Source organism: Athalia rosae, chromosome 5 (assembly GCF_917208135.1).
Source record: "Athalia rosae chromosome 5, iyAthRosa1.1, whole genome shotgun sequence".
Taxonomy (NCBI): domain Eukaryota; kingdom Metazoa; phylum Arthropoda; class Insecta; order Hymenoptera; family Athaliidae; genus Athalia; species Athalia rosae.
This window is the reverse complement of record NC_064030.1, coordinates 6,880,717-6,906,946: the sequence shown is the minus strand read 5'-3', so window position 1 is coordinate 6,906,946 and position 26,230 is coordinate 6,880,717. Positions and strand designations below refer to the sequence as shown.

The 26,230-nt window shown below is 44.2% G+C and overlaps 1 protein-coding gene across 1 annotated transcript in view; it reads left to right on the top strand.

The window, feature by feature from the left end:
* The first annotated feature begins 247 nt into the window (after positions 1–247).
* Positions 248–26,230, top strand: part of LOC105684536 (brain tumor protein) — a 114,840-nt gene continuing 88,857 nt past the window's right edge. The window contains exons 1-2 of the mRNA XM_048656124.1: positions 248–680; positions 15,063–15,124. The gene's annotated coding sequence lies outside the window, so the exon portion shown is untranslated. The remainder of the gene's footprint in view (positions 681–15,062; positions 15,125–26,230) is intronic.

Sequence of the window (26,230 nt, the reverse complement as noted above, 5' to 3'; positions counted from 1 at the left end):
CGACAAAAATATCCCGAAATCTTTGACTTCGAGCGGACATTTGATCCGATTTCGTCGTTCGACTGTCGACTCGTCCAACGATTGGTGCGAAGGGCAAAGGGAACATTTGTTTGCAGATTTGTAAGCGCCCCGGTGCGAAGTACCCCCTCGAGCGAACCGCGACGCCGCGACGCGCGCGACGTACGCGATAGCGTCGGTGGTTTCAGCGGGGCGGTTCAGATACGCAGAACACGCGACTTTGCCAAGACAGAACAGGTAGACCTCGACGTTGAAGGGAAAACAAGTCAGGAAGCGCGGGGTGTTTAGTGTCGTAGGTGAAGGGAGAAGTAAATAAATGGTGGTGAAAAAAGGGGGGCGGAAACCCGATTCATTCGCGGAGCGAGTGCGTTGATTGGATCAACTCGAATCGATCGAACGATGAAACGTACGTGTCCACGTGGTACGATAATATTATTCTCGGCGTCGGACGACGACGATTAGAAGACGGGTTTCAGTGAGTGTTCCGATTGTGTAAACGGCTGTCGTTGAGGGTTCGATTTGTAAGGCGAAAAAGTTTAACGAGGAAGTGAATAAAAGTGATACAGTATACGCGCACGTTCGATACGGACAATCAATCGGCAGAAGCGTCGAAGCGAACATCAAAGCGAAGTTGCCACGCAGTGCCGTATGGCTGATACAAGGTGAGTCTAGTTCAAGGTCGTCATACCTTAGAAGCTACCCTGTTTGGTATCATTGTTATTGACATTGTCGTCGTTATCGAGACCGACGTAATTATCGTCACCTTCACCTTCACCTACGATGCGAATAACCGCCACAATTATCTTCCGTAAATTAATTCAACGTCGTCGATCATCCATAACTATTTATACATCTGATGGGGAATTTCAACGAACTGTTATTTTCGATTAATCAATATTTTAACAGACAACTCCAACAGCACACACTCTCAGACGGCGACCGATACGTTATATTATATCGCCGTTATCATCGTCGGGTCATAATCTGATTTGCAATTATCTTGGATCTGATTTCGAGCCGACGAACGATGATTTTTCGCAAATAGCGCATCGGATTATTCGCGCAACCGATTTGATTAGATGGACGAGAAATAAAAAAAACTTCTCCGCACGCGATTCACGTTTCCTTCTTCCCTTTTATTCCTCAGGGGACAAAACTACCCGGTAATTCGGATCAACGTAGGGATATGATCGTTGGAAAAATTTGTCTTCCGAACGAAAATCTGAGGAAAAAACTTTTCTCATTCGCGTCCTCGAATTCCCGAGGGTCAGAGGATCCAAATTCCCACATCGCCGCTGACGCCGATATCCGCGCCCACCCCACTACGAGGGGAGATATTCGGACAGGTGATTGGGATTAATTAATTTGAAACCGAGAAAGTGGACTAACTCGTCGTTACCGCGATGAGATTCTTCGAGTGCGTTTACCGATCGCTCTGTAAAGTTTCAAGTTTTATTACAGTAGGCGGTCCGATCGGGCTGACCTTTTCCGTCCCTCGCCTCTGATTTTTACAATTTCTGTTTTGTCGTTTTTTAACATCTTTACATCCGCAGTGGCAGATTTACGGTCTGAATATCAAAAACTGTTTGACTCAAGAATTTTATTTCCAGTGGCGAATAACTCCAATTTTCGCGGAATCGCTGTATCGTTTTTTTAAACCATGAAAATTTATTAACCGGAGCATTTACATTATACGTATACCTAGGTTGTTCGGAATCCATCGACGATTTGGCGTTGATTAAAAACTATGGACGATCAAATTGATTTATGCAATCAGCTGCCAGCTCTTGATTTAATTTGAAATTCGCTAATCTCCGCACGGCTATTGAACACCGTGTAAAGAATATGGTAAATCGCTATCTGCACGGGAGAAATAATCTGGACTAATCGAAGTTAGGTATAATTTTTCACATCTACCAGGAGTCGGAATATTTTTTAATCCCATTTGGATGGGAATTTCACGGGTGTGTTCGACTTCACCTAATTTCGGATACTCCTCGGTTCGGCCGGTGGAATGATATTCCGAAGGATATTCCGCGTCCGCTAAATATGCGGAAAATTATCTCGTCTAATGAAAATTGAGATACTTAAGCGCGCGTACCTGTGTGCACAGGTTCACGATACGACAGACACCGCGTTGCATTAGAGATTAGAGATCAAAGAGAGTTTATTAACGGTTGTATGAACAGCTATAAATATTACCTGCCTACCTAATAACCACGGGTGTGTGTAAGTAGTAACATTACCATAATTACCTGCACACAACGTAATTTACAAGCCTTAATTTGCTCAAGCTTTACTTTCCTCACTTATACCTTATTAACTCACGTACAACACCGGCATTAAATATTCTTTGTTCAAACCACGCACACACACAACCACCCATCTTACCTCGCAACGTTCACTTCGTACAAGATTCTACCCCGCAGGTACCCCGGGCTCGCTCTTCTTTTGTTTGTATCGCGCAAGCCAGCCGTAATTTCGACAAGGTCGCGGCCCCTCGATCGAGTGAAAAACAAAAAGGAAAACAAACAATCTTTCGAATAACGAGGCGACGCAAGCTTCGGAAAGTCGCGCGGGTTACGTTTGAACGGAGAAAGTTGGAGAGTTCGAGAAAACGCGAAGTGCTAAGAAAACTGCGGGTATAACGACATCTTGATTGATTGTGTAAAGAGAGGTGCCCCGACGATGATCTCCATCCCGTTTGACACTCGATACTCACTCGGTCGCCCTTAGAGAATAATAACTCCGAGGAGTCCCAGGTCTTGAAAATCAATCGTGTAAGATTGTTCGATCGTTACGCGGTCATCGTCCGCCGCGTCGTAGCGGCGGGTCAGGGCCGAGGGGATTACGTGAACGAAGAGAAAGGAGACGCGAGGGCTTATCGGTTATGGAATATAGATTTATCAGGGCGTGGAGATAGATCACCGCTTGTTGCGTTTCACGTCATTTTTCATAGGGCTTTGTATTTACCGGATTATAGTTATCGTCGCGACAAAAGCTGCTGTATGCAATTATTTTGTTTTATTTATTTTAGTTTTTTTCTTTTCTTTTCCAACGCGACCGTTTGCTCGATCTGATTATTTTTTCGCGTGCAAGCTCACGGCGGAAAATCCGCCACGATCCGACGCGGTTGAAGAAAATAAAAAAGAGACTTACTCGGAGGACTTACGCTCCATAATCTTTTCTTTTTTTTTTTCTCTTTTTTTTTCTTTTTTGTTTTTTAAACAAACGAGAATCTCGGGTTTCCCTGTTCCGGCGAAACCGACGTACCCGAGGATTATTTATACACGGGGAACGAAGTTGACATCGCGTAACTTCCAACTGGCGACGACAATTTAGTTAATTATTGTTCTGGTCAACGGGGTTCAACCTCGAAACATTACAGACCTCGCACCTTTCCGTATAAAATTTTATACCGTAAGCCAATTAATCCGGTGACCACCGTTCTCCCTTATTAATGTGTGGTTTTTTTTTCTTTCCTTTGTTTTTTTTTTTGTCCGTTTTATACCCTCTATTCGTATTTATTTTTCGTCGGAATTTTTATCATCATCAGAGCGACTAAAATTACGCGCGATATGAATTTAATACATCCGCATTACCTGTACCACCATGGGACCGGAAAAAAAACCTTTGAAAAACCAACCGAGCGTGAAATTATGTCGAGAACCATCGGTAGCCCTTGTTCCGAGCCTCTTTGATCGTTCGAAATTATTTTTTTAAGGTGAAGTTTCATTCCATACTTTTGTATAATTTTTTTTTGTATTTTGACCTTCGCCGTGCAAAGAGCGAGAAAGAGTTGAGAGCAAGGAATCGCAAAAATATATTTTTAAACCCTAAGGTGGTAACGGATGCTGATCAAAGAAAACGGTCCGTGACGTGGTTTTCACGGCTTCGAATATTCTTAGGGAACTAGAAGTGGGAGGAAACCGGCCCGTCAAAAAATAACGATTTTCAAACGACGTTAGCTTTGTTTTCGAACTTCTAACGAGCCGTGATTGCGTCCCTCTTTGTGCTCGTCGAACTTCCTGAAAATTCGGTGTACCTTAATTGACATTAATTAAATAACGGCATCGGGATTGATCGAGAGATGTCGCGGTAAAAGTTTGAGAAGTTAAGAAAACTCAAGTAAGTACAAAGCGAACGCGATGCCGATATATATATACTTCGCAACCCCATTGGATTAACATTTTTTCTTCTCCTCCTTTCAATTCCCTCCTCCCAGTTACTCTCGAGCTTTTAAATAGCTGGCGTGTGATTATTATCGAACCTCTCGCAAGGTCGTGAATTTCATATTCGCAATATTCGTCATTTTCTCGATCGGATCGAACGACGGTTATCCGGCGTGTAAATGAACGAAGGAAAACGAGCTTTTTTTCTACAGCTAAAAAATTTTCTCCGCACGCGCGGCGTCGCATACCGAAACTCTTTTCGAAGGTTACTGCATCGGCGTACCTACCTACTTCCGTTTTACTGCAGCGCTGGAGTGTAAACATTGGGAGCAGAAAATAGCCGAAATATTAATAGCCGTCAGAAGCACGCATCTGGCATCTTTACGCCGATGCTGCAGCCCGAACTACGCGACTCGCCGCCACGGGATCCGACCGACGGAACACAAAATCGAACGAGCTCTACCTACAAATACCGTGTAAGTACGCATTTACACGTAGCACGTAGTCGCTGACTAAAAACTTGAAGCGGGTATTTTCCCGCTACAAATTGATGTCGACGAAATGACAGCCGACGAAGAGCCGCTGACAGACGAGAGTATAGATCTGAGGACGTTGAAAGAGCTACCCGGTAGTCCACTGTCATCTCCCGCGGTGGAAATATGTCAAACAAATAATAAGAAGAGAAAAAACGAAACCGGGGAGACGATGAGGGGCTAACGAAATATTGTCAAGCATTCTCATTTTCTTGCGCCCGCCTCCCACTCCGTTCGACGGAGAAAGCGAAATTCGAGGAGAATTTGTGAGAAAATTTGGCAGGGTGGCCAAATACTCTCGATTTTTGGAAAAGCTTTTTTAGTTCACGTGATTATTATTCCGAGGACGTCGGTTCGAAGACCGATATAGTGGGGGGATTCTGCCTTTTCGTAGTCCACCCCCCTGAGGGACTTTGAGGGAAGCTTTTTTTTTAGCGTTTTCAAGAAATGCCATCCCAACGCAGTGACTGCGGGTGGTAGGTAGTTATCGGTTATTTTCGACGAATCTTCCGAACCTCCTGGCGGAATGAAAAAAAAAGGAGAAAATATTCGAGTCTCGAAACGGCTGAGAATAGCGTTCGAAGAAAGAAATTCGGAAAAGTCGGGAGATTAATTGACGCGATCAGGGTCACGGCGTGGCTGATTCCGGGCGAAATACCTCATTCCTATAACTTTACCCGACTCGAAGGTGGGCGAAAATTAATACCGAAACCGCACCGATGTCATCAATGGTGATTTCATAAAATCGACTGCCAGAATTACCATCCCCAACTTCCGATGGGATTATCAATTTTAATGGGTTTCTACCCTCGCTCGGTAATTCCATCGCTCGGGATCTGAACAGCTCTCATCTGTACGGAAATCAGGCGGAAAGAATTTTATCCACTTTTTTTTTTTCATCTTTTGTATTATTCGATGATTTTCCGGAATACCGAAAATCTCGATAATCGAAATAGCTCGTGAAAAAGACTCGAGTGTTCTGTGAATTCTGGTAAACCGCGTTACACGAATCGAACTGTACAACGGGTTACGTATTAGTCAAACTTTTCACCGGCCAAAAATAACGATTACCGCGCAAAGGCGCGGCTCGGGCGGGCTATTATAATACACGCGACGTGATAAAACATTCCCTACATTTGTATTAATTTCACTGAAAAAGTATGATAAAATTATTCCAACGTCTTGTAACCCTCCCCACCCCACCCCTCCGGCTTGCACGGATACGCCTACTTATAATAATATACCCCCGTGAAAAATAAATCCTGACAGTCACAAAATACGGCGTTGACGCTAATATATTGTACCTAAGCCGAAAATATGTGGGATATACGAGAAATAAGGACGGGTAGACAAACTCGGTCGTCGTTGGTGAGGAGGCAAAAACGTATATGAATACAAAAAGAGATCGGGTGACTTTTTTTCAACGTATTCTTCTTTGTTTGTTTGTTTTTAGGCGAAATTTTCGATGAAATTTTGCCCTCGATGGTCCTACCCGGGAAGTAACGCTGATTAAATCCCATCGCGTCCCCCGCGACTACCGAGAATTATCTCGTCGCTCCGGTAGCTTTTAGCAGTTTGCACGAAAAATTATCCCAGCGATTCAATCGACGTTTTTTGTTCTCTTTCTTTCTTTTTATTTTTTTATTTTTTTTGTTTGTTTTTTCTTTCGCGTTTCATCCGCTAACCGCGATATTCTCATAAGCTCTTAGGGTAGTACAGACTTTATGGATATTTAACAGCTCCGAAATGACGATAGAGGAAAACTGCCTGCCTTTTTTGCACCCTTCAGAGTGCAATCTATTTTCCATCTAGCGCCTCTGCATCGTGTGCGGTGACTATACGTCGTCCGACATTACCGCACGACGAAAGTAGAATAAACCGAGAGAAAAAATAAAAAACAAAGAAACGGGACGAAAAAATTTGTTCGAAATATCTCAATGGACTTGAGATCCGACTTTTGTGTTGTATAAAACCGGAGTTTAAACTTCGCGAAGATACGAATATTCCGCTGTTAATGCTGAATATGAACGGACGCGAAGAGGAGTTAACTTCAATTATGAAAAGTGGCTTAGTTTTACCGGTAAAAGCTGCCGTAGCTTTTGCAAAATATTATTATTTCGGTATTTAAACTTAAGCTGCAAGCTTCTTTTCAATTCCAGCGATATGCTGGATCATGAAATGGATCGTTGTTTTTTTACCTCCGAAAAATCGGACGACTGATCTCCCGGTTTATTCATTTTTAGCCGATTTTTAATTCTTCCAAAAAAACAAGGGAGAAGACATATCGCCACCGGTGGGCCGCAATAATTTGCGACAGTTCGCAAACGTTGAAAATAAAAATCAAAGAAGAAAAAAAAAAAATACTGACCTCACCCTGCATTCTCTACCTGACGGAACTTAATCGAGACAGTCTGGGCGAATCTCGCGAGTCTGTATAACGAATCTGGTGAAATCGTTCGCTTGATTCTCACGGGCAAACGATATCGCTTTTAAAAAGACAAAGAGAAAAAAAATAATTTATCGTCCGCACGAGATTCGCTTCCCCGCAAATATCCGCCACCCATAGTATTCGCGATGAATGCATTGCGCAATTTTATATAAACCGTTGCAGCGGAGAGAAAGTCAAGCTGAAAATATCGGTTTCGATCAACTAACTATCCAGCGACAAGGCTCGTACCTGTACACCAACCTATATGGCGAAACCTCACCTCGACACTCATGAGAACACGTGCCGCCCACCTGCAACTTTGCCAAAGCTGCTGCTCTATTCCACTGAGGTTGCATACACGCCTTACATATAATTAAAAGTAACAAACTAAGTTCACGTCAGGCACACCGATTTCATTGCTCCACGATTAGTTTTCGTCGATGTTCCATAATCCCTCGACTGGTATACGCGAGAGTCGTAACAATTTAGAAGATAATCTACAGGCGGGATCGTAGGTGCTTTTTTCTGTCCAAAAATTGGGGATTCTTTTTCTCAAAATTTTTGGAGCTCGTTTCAACCTCCGTCAAAGATTTTAAGGTAAACTTTTCTCTATTCGACACCCTGGAATTTTTTTCCAGACACCGGTACAAAAGAGTCAATTTTTTTTTTTTTTTTGACCTCTTCTACATATCAAAGAAAAATGATAGGGTTATCATATAATAATTTTTGCCATACGTATCAACCTACCCAACCATTATTATTCCCGCGTGATCCACGGCAAGAAACAGCTTGTCTAGTTTTTTCTCGAGAGTTTTTTCTTCAGTTTTTTTTTTTTTTCTTCCACATCATCCTCATAAAGGACCCGTTTCTCAGATGCTCCGACGCCATTTAACCTGGACAGTGACTAATTTTATCCGTTTCTAACTGCAACTGATGATGACATGTATACTTATATACACGCGGTGACAAAAAAAAAAGAAAAAAGAAAAAAACGAAGTAAAAAGAGCAAAAAGGAGGAAAAAATAAGAAGAAAATGATCGAAGGGAGGGAGAAACTTCTCAGTTCACTCTTTTTACGGTCAACCGTCTTGACAGTTTTAACGATTATACTCGACCGCGGTACGAAGGACATTATGTGTGCGAAGGTAAAGTGAAGAGAAGAATGGTACCTACTTCTCACGAGAGTCCGATGACTCGAAGGGGGGGGGGGGGGCTTTGGCTTTATATGCTCGTTCTCGTTTCAACGCGCTTCTCGCTGCATCGTTTCAATTTTAACTCCGATCTTGTCTTTTCCGAAAGCTAATATTAGCCGCAATTATCTTTATTGCACGGCGTTTAATAACGTGAGTCAGAACCCGAGTCGACAACGTACCCATCATGCGATTGTAACGTGTGACAAGCCGGGTGTAGCGAGAGGCGAAACTAGTTCTAAAAACATTAAACGCGAAAGTAAAAAAGGATCGACAACGATCGAAACGCATACTTATAGCTCCACGATGAGAGACCGTATATAAATGCGTGATAATTCGCGGGCGAAACTTTCACCCGAAAATTTTTTTCAAGTACCGAGGTTCAATTTGCGCTTCAATTTTTGCTCATACATATTCCCGCGACCGTTCATCGCGATTTTATTATACAACGAGCCAATCGAGATAATCGGACTTTAATTTTACCCATATGAAAAACGTTTCGTCCGTTATTGCCTATTTCGAACCATCCGATCGATGTTAATGTGCGTCAATTGGTTTGAGGAAAAAAAACTCGAGTGATTTATTAATTCGGCTCATTAAAGTTCTTTCCTATTTCTATTTTTCTGTTTTTTTTTTCTTTCGAACTCAAATCGAGATACGCCACGGATCGTGCCATCAATTTTGTTTTGTCGTACCATCACAGTTTTTTTTTTTTTTGTCTACTCTAGAACTTACTCGTAGACTCTTTTTTTGAACTCTTTGAAAAAATTGACGCACGATCGTATCGTTACACGTCTACGTCTGCATTCAGACGCCTACCGGTATTGTACGTACCGTAGAGGAAGAGAAGGAACACGAAAAAAAAAAAAAATGAAAAATAAGTTCGTCGATTTTTTCCTATAACTTCAAACACTATTGAAGCGAGTTTTGATTAATGCGCAGTATTCATTAAGTGCCCACCCTATTTACAGCCGCCCACGAACCCCCACGTAACTGCGGAGTGGTCCTCGGTACTACCCATTTGCACTGCTAATTGTATTTTAAATTGAAAAGGGTTACCGTGTTTCGGGAATCACAATTTCCGTGGAATATTTTTATTTTCGTTTTTATCTCCCTCTCTCTTTTTCATTTTTTTTTTTTTTTTTTTCATACCCATTTCGTAAAACCAAATTGTAGGTCACGAACGCGATAATTTCGTTTTTTTTATATTCTCCCGTTTTCAACTCCGACGTTCTCGCGCTACCCTCGATTTTGAAAAGCTCGTTTGGATAATTGTATCGCAATCGTTCACCGGGGTTTATATTAGGCATAATATTGTATGCGTGCTCCGAAAGTGAATAATTTCTTTCCAGTTTCAATATTCTCCTTTTTTTCCCACCAGAAGTTCCCCTGCGATCGATGACGCCGAAAAATTTCTTACAGATTTGCACTTTTTCGAGAGTCAGTCTCCTCTAATAAGGTATACACACTCGAAAGAGCGTTTGATTAAATCTCGTCATCCTGAAGCGCCGCGCTTTTTTCGCCTACGATCAGAAGACCTTTGATCTCTCCAGAGATGTTAAGCTGCAATTGACTCGTTCATCGAATGGATACCCAACAATATCGATTTCTGAAATTTCCTCGAATCGTTTGGGGAAAAAAAATATCTCTACACTCGAGATTTTGAGTACATGTGAATCAAAAGTAATTTCTTTTCTTCTTTTTTTTTTCGTCTTCCTAAAAATATTGATCGGTAAAAGAATTGGGTTGTAAAACTTGGAGAATTTATCTTTTTCTTTCATTTCTCGGTTTTCAACGAATCTCTTCAGCAGTAAATCTCATTTTTAAGAATTCGTTACCGTCATCGTTAAAATTATAAAGCTCGGCTTGCGCGGTTTCAAAATGTGTGGCGCATATTCGTATTATATTATGAGATGAGGCGCGTTAGTTAGAGAGTGCTAGGAATGGTTGAAAACACTCTTGAGTACGTACATAAGTCGCAGGTGCGGATCTTTTTGAAAAGAAATTTGAAAAGATTTCTTTTAAACGTGAATAGATGCGACTGATGAAATCTTAGAAAGATCCAAAGTTTTACAATCACGTGTAGAAGATCTCTTAGGAACGTTAAAAGTTTAATGCTAATTTTCTAAGGCTCTTAAGAAAAGAAATTATTAGAACATGAGCGACGTACGAGGTCACGCAAACTTGGCGAACATTAATGTATTTGCTTTGTGATGTGGGCGTTGAGATCCTCCGAAGTATCAAAATTCTGACTTTGAATCAAGAAACTTTTCTCGGCCGATGTGTATTCAACTTTTCAAAACCCCTATTAATGTTTGCCCCGCATCAGGAGCTGTATATTTTGAGAATACACCAAACTTCCGTCGATTGATTTTCGATGAAAATTCAGGAGGGTGCGATACCTCCTCATCTGGTTGTCAATATTTTGAAACGAATGACACGAAATAACGTTCACGTCACATGCAGAAGGAGTCGATGTCGGCGTAACGATATTTCAGTGATACAACGGTGCAGCTTGTACTCGAATATGCAAGTGAAAACAGCCGACGGATTCAATAACCCGCCAAAGATTTCGGTTGTAGAAATCGAGGTGGTGAAGGGACGGGGATCCGTTGTTCTTTTCGGACAGTTTAAAAAAGAACTTGAGACTGCTGGGACTTTGGGATCACTCGTTGGCGGTGATATCGGTCCAGTGGCGTATCTCAGGAGAGCAGGCATGCCACAGTTGGCGGGCAGCCGGTCTTTTCTTCGAAAAATTGATGTCACGACCACCCAGCGAATTTCCCGACCCGTCGTATACCGAAGGAACGCCAGCGATTACCGATAGTTTTTCGACGAATCCCCCGAAAGTTGGCTCGCGACCTTGAAATGACCTCGACGAATTTCGAGTCCACGCCCTCCCGATGCATGCCGATCGTGACAAAGATTCATTCCATCAAGAAACGTTAGAAACGCTCGAATTTTTCGAAACGAAACTTTATTATTTTCTTCGGTTTCGCCTACGGTAAAAATCACGAGCCGATTGAAAAACCGACGAGGCGAAAATATCGGCGGTCTCGAGAAGCTGGCGCAACGCTTGATCCCTTTAAAAAATGATGTGGAATTAGATAAGCGCACGTGAAAAATATTCGGCATCTATCGAACGGTCGGAATTTATTCGAGACTCGTGAGTGTTTGGTAAGTTCCGCCCAGAATCTGGTCCATTTAACCGTCTGAATTGAGAGGGTATTCGACCTCCCGATAACAGATGTGATCCGGTCATTCGTTAGGTTCGATTTAGTTTTAAAAGTTTTTTCCACCATCTGAATTGCAAATTGTTACAGAGGCAGTGTCTGGTGACTTGTGCCTTTCGCCTTTTGTTTTTAACTCGGTGAATGTGGGTTATCGTCAAGGTAGCCCAGAGCCTGCGTTGCGGCGCGTCGCGTCAGCCAGTTTTAGTAATTTGATTTTCAAATCGATGAAATGGTGTAACTCACTGCAGGACGTAAATTTATTTCATATATTCCAACACTCGATCATACACGTGTTCCAGACACCCGTACGCATAAGAGCACGTAAGGTGGACGTCCGTTTCTCGGACCACTCAATGAAAATTCCATTATTCATTTACCCCTTTTCACCCGACCCGAATTAAGACGAAATTATTTTTCGCCCTATTTTAATTGGTTCGTCAAAATTCACGAACTCGTTTCGCTGCTGTGAAAAAATATACACGAGATATTCGAACCGCGGAATCGACGGAAAAATTCACCACCGCAGTTGCGCGGAGATACCGAAAGTCTCGTTCGCTTCTCTTATCGTCGACGCGGCGGTCTTCTGAAATAAAATCAATTCGTTGCAAAACCGCGAAGCTGAACAAAAGTCCCCTTTGTATTTCCGTTCTTTCCACAAAAGGGGGAAATCCCCTTGGGACCGAGACACGGATAATTATTCGAATTAACGATAGCTGCACGGAATGTATCCGACGAACAACCTCCGGAGCTTCTCTCGTGAAATTTTTGTCGATTTTTTCTTTCGATATTTTTTTTTTTATTTTTTTTTCTTCTTATTTTCCTTTTTTATTCTTTTCTTTCGTCCGCAATCATCATCGCACGGTTACGTAACACGGCGAATGCCCTCGGCGCTTGGCGTTCATCTCGCCTTTTTCTTCTGTCAGCTGACACAGATATCTGATCGTGACACAACGCTGAAGTAGACTAAGTATCTGCACAGGCCCGTTTTGCGGTTTTCACGTTTCGTATAAATATATTTATTACAACGTGGGGTAGTCTCGCCGAACTGGGACATGTTTCTGTTCGTACAAGTTTTCGATTTTGCTGGCGGGTAATTTCAGTTCTCAGCAGCCCCCGACTGCAAATCTACACACAGATCCCGATGTCGTATGATCGAAAGTCCTTTGCTTTTCAAAATTTTGAAAATTTCGCACAAACTTTTACACGACTCTGCATAAAAAGCAGTCTTCGAGTGCTCGAATTCATCCGCGGTTCGCTGCCTTCAAATAGTTTTAGGTATAAAAAATTATTATTCGGTTGTTTTAAAGCTCGAAAGCGCGGTTTTCTTTGAGCCGAATTTAATAGAGCTTTTCCTCGGTAGCGGAAACAACGAGAAGATTTTACTCGGAATGGTTCGTTTGATGCTCGTTATATTTATAGTTTCCTTTGCCCGCGGCCATCTTGTTGTAATTTCAAGGCTTCCGCATTGCTCGGCCATATAATTATGTATACGTATTATATGTACATGTACTTACGTACGTATATATATATTATTTATATATATTCGGTGACTCGTTCTCATTTCTAACGCCTCGGAAAATATGACAAACGATTTCGATGATCATTAGACTTGCGTTCATCTTTTTTCATTTTTTTTTACAAGTTTCGGGCAGTACGTGTACTCGAGTTCGCCCCACCATGATATCCCGGCACCCACCCCGACGCCATTCATCTTTTCCAAAGTTGAAACCAACTCGATTACCGATGGAGAGATATTTGAATGAACGAACGAAAAAAAAAAAAAACCGGGGAAAAAAAAAAAAACTAACCCATTCAACGTTTATCAATTGATCCTTTTCCGCCCATTCATCCCGCTCCAAATAAACCTTCCCTGCGAAAGGGTAGAAAAAAAAAAAAAAAAAATAGAGATGAACAAAAAATGAAAAAACGAAAGAAATAAAAAATAATATCTTGTCCACAAGCTGTGAAACGCGCAGCAATTTGTCAGGTAGATAAATTACACAGCTGACTGTAGGGAAGCGCTTCGATACCAGAAAGTTTCGTCATTTCTCGTAGGAAAAAAAGCCTCACTTTGGCCGTATAGAGAAAATTGTGAAAAAAATGAATGGATTTTTTCGCCATTGAATCGCTGGAGAATCGGTATAGAAATTATATGGATTAGATCAAAAAGGGCTTTTGAGCTCCGCACGCTACGGCGCTATTTGGAGAAAAACTGGTGCAAAAAATTCAATTGGAAATTATTGTGAGCTGAATGTGATGCGTTTTTTTCATGCTACTGAAGTATCGTTGATCGGCATCATGTTATAACTGATTTATTCCCCACAGAGCTAATCTTCGCAGTTTCTCCTGTTTTGCTGCTTCTTTTTAGACCGTGCACACGTATGTAATATACATATATATATTCATCCGGCAAGGGATCTACTCGGAAGCGTTAGAGTATAGATCGAATTTCCGGATAAAAAATTCACGCGACATATCCTTATCGCGTATTATAATGTATATGCGAGAACCGATTGTGATCACGATTTGATCGATTTCTGTTATAATTATTCGCGCAACGTTTCTCGCGTAGAAAAAAATTAATAGCCTCGTCACAGTGGAAGTTGAATACGGATTGCATAAATTGAATAAATTATACCAAACTTCTATTTTTTTTTTTTTCGATTTGTCGTCCGCCCGCCATGTAGACCGGAAGTCGGTTAGGATGTATCACGTTGTTTAATATGCGTGCAAGCGGACGTCACAGCTTCCAAAATTTTCAAATATCGTCGACCTCCGGTGTTGCTCTATAGAATCGGCCTTCGGTGTCGAAAAATAGAAATCAATGGCGATACATCTTCGTAAATATGGATATCGACTGATCCGACGTAGTCTCATTGAATTTCGATCGATGAATATCCAGCTCTCTCGCGATATGCGAGGTGATTACCGAGACTCGAAGCGCCCCGAAGATGAAAAAATTACCTGGACGCAACGAACGACGAATTAATTAGAATTTTATTGAAACCAATTGTACGCCTGACGGGGAAAAAATATAGACGCCTGCTCTAGTTTCTAGGGAAATTGTACCGCCGGTTGAAAATGTTAATTCGCCAACGGAGTTTACGCGCGCCAGTAAAACGTGGAATCCGCCTAGTCAGGTAAGCGGTTCGTTTTAATCGCTGAGAATTTTGCTCAAAAACGTAGAATGCAGCCACTTTGGAAAGCTCTGCAACCGGGTACGGTATCTCGGAGGGTTATTGTTATTGGCGGGATGATTGCGACGGAGATAAAACTAAAAGTTAAAACTGGTATCGAGTCGACGCAACAAACTTCAAATTGCCGGGAGAAATTACACGGCAGAATCTCAAGAGCTATTTTCACCGTTATACTCGATCGTTGATTTTCATCGGACGATTATTTTCCTCGAAAACATAAAATAACGGGAGGGGAAAGAAAGGATGAATATTCAAAATGAGGAAGCCTAATTATTTTTTTTCCTTCTCGCAGGATCGGAAGTGCTGATCGACGGTGGGACGGATGTATCGATAGAGAAGGGCTCCGCAGTACAGGTAATCATTTTTCGTTTGTAAATCCGAGTGAAATAAGGAAACTGTACTATTTTCCGCCAAATTTCATCCGTCGTGCGACGAGCGTCGTTTTCCTCTATTTTCCGCAATCCACAGCGGGAACGCGACGCGACGTCTTGAGATCTGACGCCATCAGGTTTCCCAGCGCGAAAGACGCGCTGCTACGGGGCTTTTCGAGAAGACAAAAGAGACCGTTTTAATTATCCGCCCACTCGACAATTAAGTATAATTTGCACGACACGGTTGTTGTTTGCGCGCGCGCGGGCGCGCGCGGTTTGCGGCTCTCGCAAAATTTTGGCGGCGAAAAAGGGGCCGGCGCGGGACTCGAGTCGAATCGAGTCGAGTCGCAACTGCACATTTAATGAACCTTTCGCATTCACTCGGTGAACGAAACGAGCCCGCCCTCAAACTCTCGTTGAAAATATTCCTCCGCTCGAACAATTCAATTCAAATTTTGCCCGATATGCAAATGTGGAATTTCATTTATACATGTAATACACAGGTAAGAAGAGATCGTCTTCGATGTCCCGACAAAACGAATATACATCACGCACATGTTTATCGAATAATTTAACGATCGAGACGGTCATCCGGAACTTCGCTGAACCACTTCATCCCCCCGCCCCCCCTTCCGCAAAATTATCGATTACAAACATCTTCCAATTAATTCGGGAACGGGGGTGGTGGTCGATGTTTTTTTTTTTTGTTCTTCTTCTCTTTAACAAAATCAATTTCAACGAGCTCCGTGCAACGTATCTCTTTCTCTGTTCGTGTAAACTTCCACTTGAATCTTTTAATCAGATAATATCAATATCCGCGGCGAGACGCTGTTAGCTGTGACTTACGATACCCGTATATATATATATAGAGATAATTTGTACGTTCGTTAACCGCGAGCTCGGTATGAAATTCTTCGTAATTATCCGACTAGGCAATTGTGAAAGCCAAGGCGAATTACCGTAGACGACGCCCACGGCGTATGACGTGATCAAGAGCAACGGCTGCGCGGGAGAAGGGACTCGCGGACTTGTGGGAAAAAAAAAGAGAAAAAAGGGAACAAAAAAAAAAAATATCTTAATCGTTTAATCACGACCCCCGGACTGCGGGCAGGGAGATGAGAGAAACGAGCTAAAGAGATGGGAAGTTTGAACGACGACGACGAAACGAGTCACTCTCCCTGTACAGATGAAAACTTAGCGCTGGCAACCACCGCGGAAAAGTGTGATTAAAAAGGAGATATAAACACCCCCCCCCCCCCCCCCCCCCCGAGATACGCGGAGGGTTAGCGATTATTACATACTCGGCGTTCCGACGAGACGCGTGATTCGAGTTTTTCAGATCTTGAGACAATATTGGTCAGGTTGAACTTGAAAGGAAAAAGAGGCAACGATCGAACTGACGGGTGAAAGATAAGATGGCTGTTATATATTTGCTCGGTTTGAGAATTGACGATTTTTTGTTGAATTGAACATTTTTGCCGAATCCTTGCAAAATTTTCCTAAATCGTCATTGAACCAAAAGAGGTATAGACAGACCGTTTTAACTAATTGAGACATCGCCACTTATATACAGTGACGACGGACATCTGAATTTAAGATTAGAAAATAAGAATGATAATTAAATGAGGAATCTTAATTAGAGAGACGTATCAACGCTGTATATTGAATCGCGTAAATTTTTATTTCGTCGCGTGTCGTGTCGCTGGAACTCACCTACGCGTACAACTGTAGTTGAAAGAGAGAGAAAAAAAAAGAAAGAAAGAAGAAGAAAAAACAGCGAGTAACAGGAGCCCGGCGTTTGTCTAGTTTGAATTTTTTCCAATCCTCAGATTAAAATGAACGCGCGGCGATTCGAATTAGCGATCTGCTGTGCACGTCATTAAAATCTCATAAATCACCGTTTCCGCTCACGAGCATGTAATTTCTCATCCCCCCGAACGGAATCTCTTAACCCGGGCCCAACAACTTCTTACGGTGCAAAAAATTAATTCTCGCGCGCTCTCGTACCCCTCCATTAATCCCTCGATGCGCCGGCTACTTAATTTTTGTACGAAAAATTAATCAACGAAATTAATCCGATCCTCTTCCTTCCCTCGCGCCCCACCTTTCCGGGCAAGGGATTTGCCTATCGACACGGATATCGCGTCTTACGCACACGTACGGTATAATTGTGTGAAATAATGCCCGATGGATGCCCGGGGGGGAGGGGGACCGGAAGTCCGCGAATTGCCGCGCTAAAAGCGGGTACCCGGAGACGAGTAGTTGGTGCGTGGCTAATGCAAGGTGCGCTGACCCGGACTGATCCTAACAACCTTCTATATATAAATCTTGCCGCTCCGCGGCGAGTGGAGTACACGAGTACGCGATTTTCCATGCGCGCGGTTTACGCGTTTCTCGGCACACTGCCGTGCAAACGTTCGCCACGATCCTCGTACTCCGGTAGTAGCGCGTAACCTGACGTCATCGGATCTACCGTATAACTCGCACGAGTCGTTAATCACGACGAATACACTACACTGACCATAATTATAATCGCGCACGACCAAGGGCGCCCGGCTATCGCACCGATCGCGAGCCCGACGATATTCCAGTCAATTATTATTTTTTCCATATTCGCACGCGTAATTCTCGCGGTGTTTTTTTCCTTCTCTCGCCTTTCCGTTCCCAAAAATCGTACGCATGTACGACGAATTCCGACGTCGAAGCGAATCACATCCGAGCGCGAAGAGGACCGCTTCGACCTTGACATTCTTTCGCCCACCCTGGACTCGAAACGTGATTTCCAAAAGGTCGGCGAAAAGTCGACGAAAAATTGGAAGACCGAATGCGTTCAACGTCGAACGCGTTGCACTCTTACTCTCGCTGGGAATATCGAGTGATTCATCGTTCTCTCGGACGAGAAAGAGTAGCATGCGGTCATTGATAATTGACCGAAGGTCGAGCAGGAGTCCGTCTCCGTACTCACGTTAGTCGTACGCGGCTGGCTCACGTTCGGCATGCACACTCGGCGCCGTCGAGAGCGACGTGAGGCAGCGGGGGATCACGGGGCGATGATTTCGCCGATGAAATAACGAAGCTCCCGGTTGTTTTTTTTTTTTTTTTTTTTTTTTTTTTCTTTTTCCCGGTCGACGGAGCCGACCACTTTTCAACGGAAAAATCGTATCGGAGTACGAAAAGTGGACGAGGTGGAAGTAACCCCGGCTCCCGACGACCGGCGAACCGGACCTATTCCTTTTTTTATGGTTATACCGCGCGTGGTTCCGGTCTCTAGCAGCGAACCGGAAACCGCACGAGGTGAAGAAAAAGAAAAAAAAAAGTGAGGGGAGATTGACTCTTACGCGACCCGGTGGCGAGCACCGACTTCGATTGGCGACGAATCGAAAAAACTCTTTTCTATACATGTATACGATCATCGTTTTTGACGATATCTATGGAAACTATTTTGAGCGAAACGTTGAAAGGCCATTTGTTTTTCGTTCTCGTTCTTGTTTTTCGCATTTATACGAGGCGTTGAATGGGCTGACGTAATACCGTAACATTAAATCAGTCTTAATTGAACGAGATATTCCGTTGATGCCTACTCCGCCGGGATACACACTCTCTCTCTCTCGGGTATCTCTAATTGTTCGGAGCTCGGAAATTTACAACGTTTTTTTTTTTTCTACGTCGCCCACAAGCGCACGAGCTAGCGACAATTTCGTCCGTTCGTACGATTTTCAAAAATCGTTAATTGAGAAAAAGAATCCGCTCGTTCCGCGTGGCAAACTCGGCACGGGTACCCGTGTAAATGGGTACGCCTATTAATAAAGTTGCGAAAGCACGTCCCACCTCTGACCCTAGTTGGACTCGACCCGAAGACTCGTTTCCTCGTACACGCGTACGGTTGTACGCACATTTAACACATGTAACGAGTCGAGTTCCGTTTTTCTACAATTAGGGCCGTTCGTTGCGCGCGTATAGGTTACCGATTACTTCGTTGTTGAATTAATTGGCGGGGATGTGGAGGAGCGTCTGGGGACCTCGTCGACCGAGCCGAAGAATCGAAGTGTCGAAACGATTTTGCGGTGGGAAGAAAAAAAAAAAAAAAAAAATTAATTCAATCAAAAAAATCTTCCAACCGGAAGATCAACGAACTCTTGATACGGGGCTCCATCTTGTTCGTGGCGGCAGACGTTGTCGTCAGTTGAACAGTTTCAGACCCATTCCGAGGCTCGGGTACATCTCTCGCCGCTGTACGAAGAAACGAACGGAGACGACGTTGACGATCGTGATAAACAAATGATAAAAAAGTAATGGAGACGAACGAAGACCGTTCGCGAATTCGATTAAATGGTAATTAAATATCTTCGTGATTTCCAGAGCCCGCGATCGAACGACGATGTAACGATACGTCGTGGAGCGTCGTCGATTGTAAATTTTTCAAAATTTTCAAAACTGCATATATACGACTGAATCCGCATTTCTCCCGCGCGTCGTCGTCGTCGCGGAGCGCGTTTGTAAGTCGGATCGGAGTGACGTCTAGATACTCGAGTTAGTAGCCGGTAACCGCGGCGGTAGTCAGGGTCAACCACTTCTGGAAGTCGCAAGTTTTTTTACGGTGCAGGCGGAACAACGAGATTCTTATCTCTTTCTCTCCTTATTCGCCCTTTCAAAACCGACCGCGGCGAACGGTAAGTTCGCGGTTTTCTCAACCCGTCGCGTCGCCCGATCCCCTCGTGTCGCTACGTGCGACAAATTGACGCGAAACTTGAAGTTTCGAAGCGACCTCGGATCGCCGATTCCGTCGAGCGATCCGGAAAAAAATTGAACGAAAAAATCAAGTCAAATAAATCGACTGCGTAACGAAGTCGCTATGCAGATATTGCGATACCCCGGTGGGGGGGAGGGGTAAACGTTGACGGGAAAAAAAAACGAAGAAAAAAAGAAATTCGGGCAACCGCTCTCGAGTGATCGTTGAATTCGCGTCGTCGTCGTCGTACCGCAGACGATGGAAGTTTCTCTCCGTCTGACGTAAGTATATCTGGACGGAGTTTAGTGAAATGAAGCGCGAAATCGTAGCAACTGACCTTCGGCAATACGCTATAAATAGACGGTTGGCTAGCGTACACGTATAAGAGCGTCGGATCGAACAACATCTGGGCGGTTTTGACGATTGGCGGATTTGCAGAAAAAAATAAAAATAAAATAAAATTGTTTAAAAAACACCATTTTTCAACACCGCGCGCCTGACTAAAACGGTCGCAAACATTACCTATGTGACCGTGAGCCTCAGTCGCGGTAAAAAATTTGAGCGGAAGTCCTGTCGTAGGAGAGAAAAAAAAAAAAAAAAACAGAAGGAAGAAAATGTCGTCGATCTGCCCCTGAAAAAATAACCGGTTACCGTAGGCCAATGCAACAATAATCAAAAGCGGTTTTCAATCTCGAAAAAATGTCAAAGTCGGGTGACGCCCGCTGCTTTTTTTTATTTTTTTATTTTTTTTCAAACGGAGAAAAAATCGTGAGGAGGAAGAAAAAACTCAGGCCAAACGATGTAACATGGGGATTATTTTCCCAAGGATTCTCACGAACCGACGGGATCTACTCTGTACGTGGTGATATACGGTAACTGGCATGGGCCTGGGCCGGGTTGGTTCGCTATCGTTAATTTACGGTGTCCCAGGGGGTATTCGGAGCGTTGGATATTTGCCCGTGAGAGAGATATAATAATTAATGGCAAAAGTTTAGATGACGTAATTCATAATTACGCTAGTAGTTACATCCGAGCTGTTCAATAAGATTTTCAACGTCCCACCGCGTTGCGGAGTTTCTTCGTACGGCGAAGTTTATACGTGGTGGCCTTATTTGATCCCGTCTACGTCACACGTATACCTATACCTATCTCGGCTTATTAAGGATACCGACGCGTTGTGAGGATCAGGCGGCTACTCAGATTCGCCATTGGTGAATATAACCGATTATTGCACCGCGTTCTGCAAAGGTGCGTTACGTACGCCTCGGTTCGGGCGTTTCGTCGATTTTCATCTTTTCTTTTTTTATACATCGTAATCTGGTTCAAAAATTTTCTAACAAACGCCGCGTCGTGAGGCAATCGTTGTACCGTCGATTCCGATTTCGCATCTCGACAAGGGTACGTCATATAAAATCCGACGCGAGTCTCGCGACAATATCACCAATGAAAATAGTCACTGGGTCAAGGCTCGTCGCTGCAGCATCCGCAGATGTTTCTCGAGGCAAACGGTCACCCTCCACGCACGGTGCGGAGTCTTCTCTTATTATCCGTCCTTTTTCCCCACTTTTCCAGAAACTTTCGATTCATTTTTCGAGCCCCCAGCGTGACGTCGATAACCAGTTCGTTATTCCGTTCCCCATTAGGCGCCTTACACACATCGGGTGCCTTAGTTCGTCTATTTTTCTATTCCCCGATCACATTTCACACTCTCGAGTGCGGGCTCATACGTAACACGTGCATGTCTCCCTCCTCCCCCCCCCCTCCCCCGGTAAACTTGTGTTACACGTCGCATACTCGCGCGCGCACACAATATTTCGCTACACAAGATCATACCAATGAATAAATACATGAGATGCATTTTACGAGGACTACGATCAGCATATGCATCGTTTCCCTCGACTTTTCTGTCGCGCATCTACAAAACGGCGGCGACCGACGCCGCGTATTTCGCACTTCGCGAGAGTAACACGCGCGCGCCCCCCGGAGTCCGGTGAATGCGAAATTTTCAGCGTGAAAAAATATCCCTCGTATACATTTTTTGCGGTGCGGCGGTGCATTCGCGGTGCGGTGGCGCATTCTCAGAGCTGAGAGCAAGGAGGATATCGTTCACCGTCGCGACGTCTTCGCCCGTGTTCGCCGTACATACAAAGTACGTACGTCGCACACGTACGACCCAAAGGGCGCGCGTATAGGTATATTAAATTTATATGTGTACGGGCCAAGATTTATTACGAAGGGTTGCCGCGTGGCACACTGCATTGCAGTTCAAATCTCGACTACGTGTACACATCTAGGTATACGGTCAGGTATACGAGGTACACCATATATATATAATACAGGCGCGACACCGCGTCCTGCGGACGAGGGGAACGAACACGCGCCTCTACCGGTTTTCCCGCAGTTCAGGATCGTCTAAATCCACCGAAGATAAACGCGCAGTTCCTGTCCTGCGACGAATTTTCACGCGGAGGAAATTGAGAAGGACGTTGAAGCCGTTTCGCGCGTTTGATTGAGATTGAGATAGTTTTTTTGTCGCTCGTAATTTTGACGTTCGAAGTGACGAGAGACGTTCGTCCTCGGGATACGCGAAAGCGTTGCGACGAGGAGTGAAAAAAGATGGGAAAAAAGAAGAAGAAGAGGACGAAGGAAAAAAAAGTCAGTCGATCGGGTAGGTTACGTACCCCTAGGTACCCAACGTACGTACGATCACCTTTACCGTCGTCTCCGAGAAATCGACGGTCGATGAAAATAAGCGCTCGCTATTATATACGTTCGTCGTGAAATAAATATGCCTGTTTTTCAATGCGTCAGACAATAAAATACTTGCATCTCGCTGAAACGAACCTTGACGACGTACGTATAGTTTGCGTGCAATATGTGGATTATATATTCACTCGAGTCTCATCCATCTTTCAGTCTAGACGCAACGCGAGTTCGGATCCAATTTTCTTCGATATACCCTCCTTTTGTTCCCCTCTGCGAATCGGAGAACGGTCGACGCGAAACGGTAAAACCAACGCCGATGTAAATAAACTTTTCCCGAATCGCCTTCTATTTTTTTTTTTTTTTTTTACCGATCCTCGAGCGAATCTTATCGGCTAATTATTCCCCCGAATCTTATCGTCGTTTCTCCGTATTTTCGTCAGTCTCTCTCTCTCTCTCCGCGTATTTCCTCGGCGTCTTTGTTAGGGATCGTCCGGAGAGCTGGAAGCCGCATCGCCGGCTCGGGCGGCAGGAGAAGAAGAAGAAGGAAGGTAGAGTCGCAGGCAAAGAGGACGAGGCGGCGAGGTCCCTCGTATTCCCGAAGGTTCTTGCGCCCGATCTCGTTGCGGTGCAGCCCCGGTAAACGAAGAGGTCCGAGTTCCGAGACGATCATCGCCGCCGTCCGAGAGGACGCATTCCTCGCTTCTCGCCTCCCCCCCGCCCCCCCCCCCCCCCCGCCCCGCGAAGAAGAACTTCACTTCACAACCAGTTCTCTTTCACTTCTAAGACTCCCTTCGAAGCAACGTCTAACGGTCCTCTATTGTCTCGGCTGGCCAGGGCTTCCCGGATACCTCCGGTGAACACCCGAACCTACTTGTAGGTACATATCTAGACGCTTCGAAACTACAAACGCGCTGAACGTCTAGTTTCTTTCTAAGTCGAGATAAAAATTTACTACACAGTCGGGGTATCCCGCGAACGACGTGTCGTTAACCCCGACTTCGTTCTTTTCTTTTATTTTCTTTTCTTTTCTTTTCTTTTCTTTTCTACTCTCTTCTGATCGATTCGGGGGAATTTTTTTTCGCAATCGTTTCCACGGATTAATTTTCGTCGCGAAACTCGTCGCGGAAGTCGTTCGCCACGCGAGTAACGATTTTTCCGTCCTTTTTCTACTTTTTTAACACACCTGCGAGTTTCCATACATTCCATGTATTCCGTCTATTCGTGCACGCGTCTGGTTGAGCGTTGCCTGACGTTAATTTGATAATAAAAATTTCTCGGAAATTCCTGCGATGCAATTTTATCTCCTCGACTAACTGCGATCTCCGGTCTGCCTGGGTGAGAGGATCTTGTCAAAATATGAATGAGAATTATTTTCCCAAGTTCGAACGAAGAAAAGAGGTCACACCGGAGCGCTCGACTCCTTCGTTATTTACTATAGCGTCGAGAGGATAACTTTCAAGACCGTTGAGCTTTGAGAGGCGAACTTCCGCCGCTGATGGAATAAAAATTTTCAACTATAGGCACCGCGCGTATATATATATATATATATATATATATATATATATATATATATATAAAATAATCGTGACGAGGATCGAACTCGACCAAAAATCTTCCGAACTTTATCCACAAATCATCATCTTTCGACCGACTAATTTATATCCGTACAAATTTCGCTCGTCTACCTTTCCTCCATTTTTTTTTCCCTCCTACTTATTATTTTTTTTTCTTTTCTTTTCTTTTCTTCAAAAATTTCCTACGAGTTGTCGCGTTTCACCTTAGATCGACGGAGCCACGTTTGAAGTTAATTTGTGAGGTTTATACATACAAAGGCGAGAGTTTTGAGATCGCTTAGCACTCGGCGCTCGACGTCTCGCGGTTGAAGGAGCACAAACAACTTTGAGGGGAGAATTTTTTTTTTTTTTTCTCTTTCTTTCCTTTCCTTTTTTTTTCCTTCCTTCTTTCTTTCTCTCTTCCTTCGTCCTCTTCCTCCCTCTTCCTCTTCTTCTTCTTCTTCTTCTTCTTCTCCTTTCTTTTTTTTTTTTTTTTTTCATTATATGTACCTACCTGCCCGGCAAATAACTTCCCATAGCTATTTTCCCATGACCGTGCGCCGCGCGCGGCAAGAACATCCAGCAGCAGTCTGGTCTGCGTCGTTGCCACAAGGACACATCATCTCTACCGATTTATGAGACGGCAAAGATCCCGTCCGTTATTAGGGATCGGTATCCAACGTAAATTTCCTATTATAACGATCATGAGCAAAACCGACCGACGCGGGGTGTGCGAGCAAAAATATAATGCAGGGATGGGAAAATCCGTTTCGGATGGGGTGGGACATTTTTATATTTTCAACGTACGCTAATTTTCGCCCTTTCGTCGTTACGTAACGAATTTTGTCAGAGTAAAGAAAGCTTTCGAAGCTTGTATTTTATTCGATACCCTGAAAATTGTACAACGAAAGGAGATATGAATTATTGAGAACGCGGCGCAGGTATTATAATGTAACATCGTCCGAACGAAAGTTGTTGAAATCGTAAAGCTGCGGCGGGCGGATGTGTCGAGAAGTCACGCTGAGGCCTAACGTTGAATGGAATGTGAGCAGGGGCCGGTCGGATCGCGCGGTTGCATCGCGTCCGCTGCAACGACCGAGGAAGAGAGCGAGGAGCCTCAAATCCGAAGGAAGTAGACGGGCCGGAGAGAGAGAGAGGAAACGGAATCTTAGACGCTGCACAATATTCGTCTTTGCTTCCAAAAAAAAAAAAAAAATGATTGAAACAGACCCAACTATGGAAAATAGAGAAGAAATAAAGCATACAGAGAGACGACTCGTATTTATCGGGGGCGGGAAGAGCCCGAAAAACGGCGAAATTAGGACTGAAAAAAAATCAGATTTCGAGACGCGGAGGAGAAAAGAAAGACAGAGAGAGAGAGCGAAAGATGGAGAAGAGATGGAAAGACGGTGTGCATGCGTCGGGCGATTATATTCTTTGTTGAACCGGTTGCAGGCGGGCAGGCAGGCAGGCAGGCCGCACATACGTACGTACGTAGGATACAACGTGTATACTACAAGTCGTGTGCGCAAAGTATAAGCTTGAGGGCGTCGGAGCTGCACCGCGGCGATTGAATGGAATGTAGCCGGAGTGGTGGTGCGCGGCCGCCTGCGCTGCCGCCGCAGCTGTGCGGGGGAGGGTATACGTTCGGTCTGTTGGTCGAGATGCACCAGCCACCGCGCGGCGCGGTGGCTGGTGCAGCGGTCGACGTCGACGACTGCGTCGCGTTCGTACCGAATCGTGTGGGACTTCCACGAAACGGACCTCCGTCGTAGCCGATATTACCGAGGCCTAGGCTTTGTATTATTGTAAACCTTACAAGGCGCCGAGCGACGGCAGTTCGTATAAAACTTTACTTACCTTACCGTAGCCGCCGCGGCTCTCGAAGATCGAGCGCACCTCCGGCCAAGGGCACGAGTTACAAGGTACAACGAGGCGGCGGCCGTTACACGTCCTATCGTTGAGAGCGAAAAAGGGAGAAACAAAATTCTTGAAAACAAAAAACAAAAAAAAAGAAAAAAAAAGCGGCGAAACAGGGGAAGGGAGGAACGCGGCCGCCGCGCGGCGGTGCCGACCTCTCCTCTGACCTTTGGAAAATTAA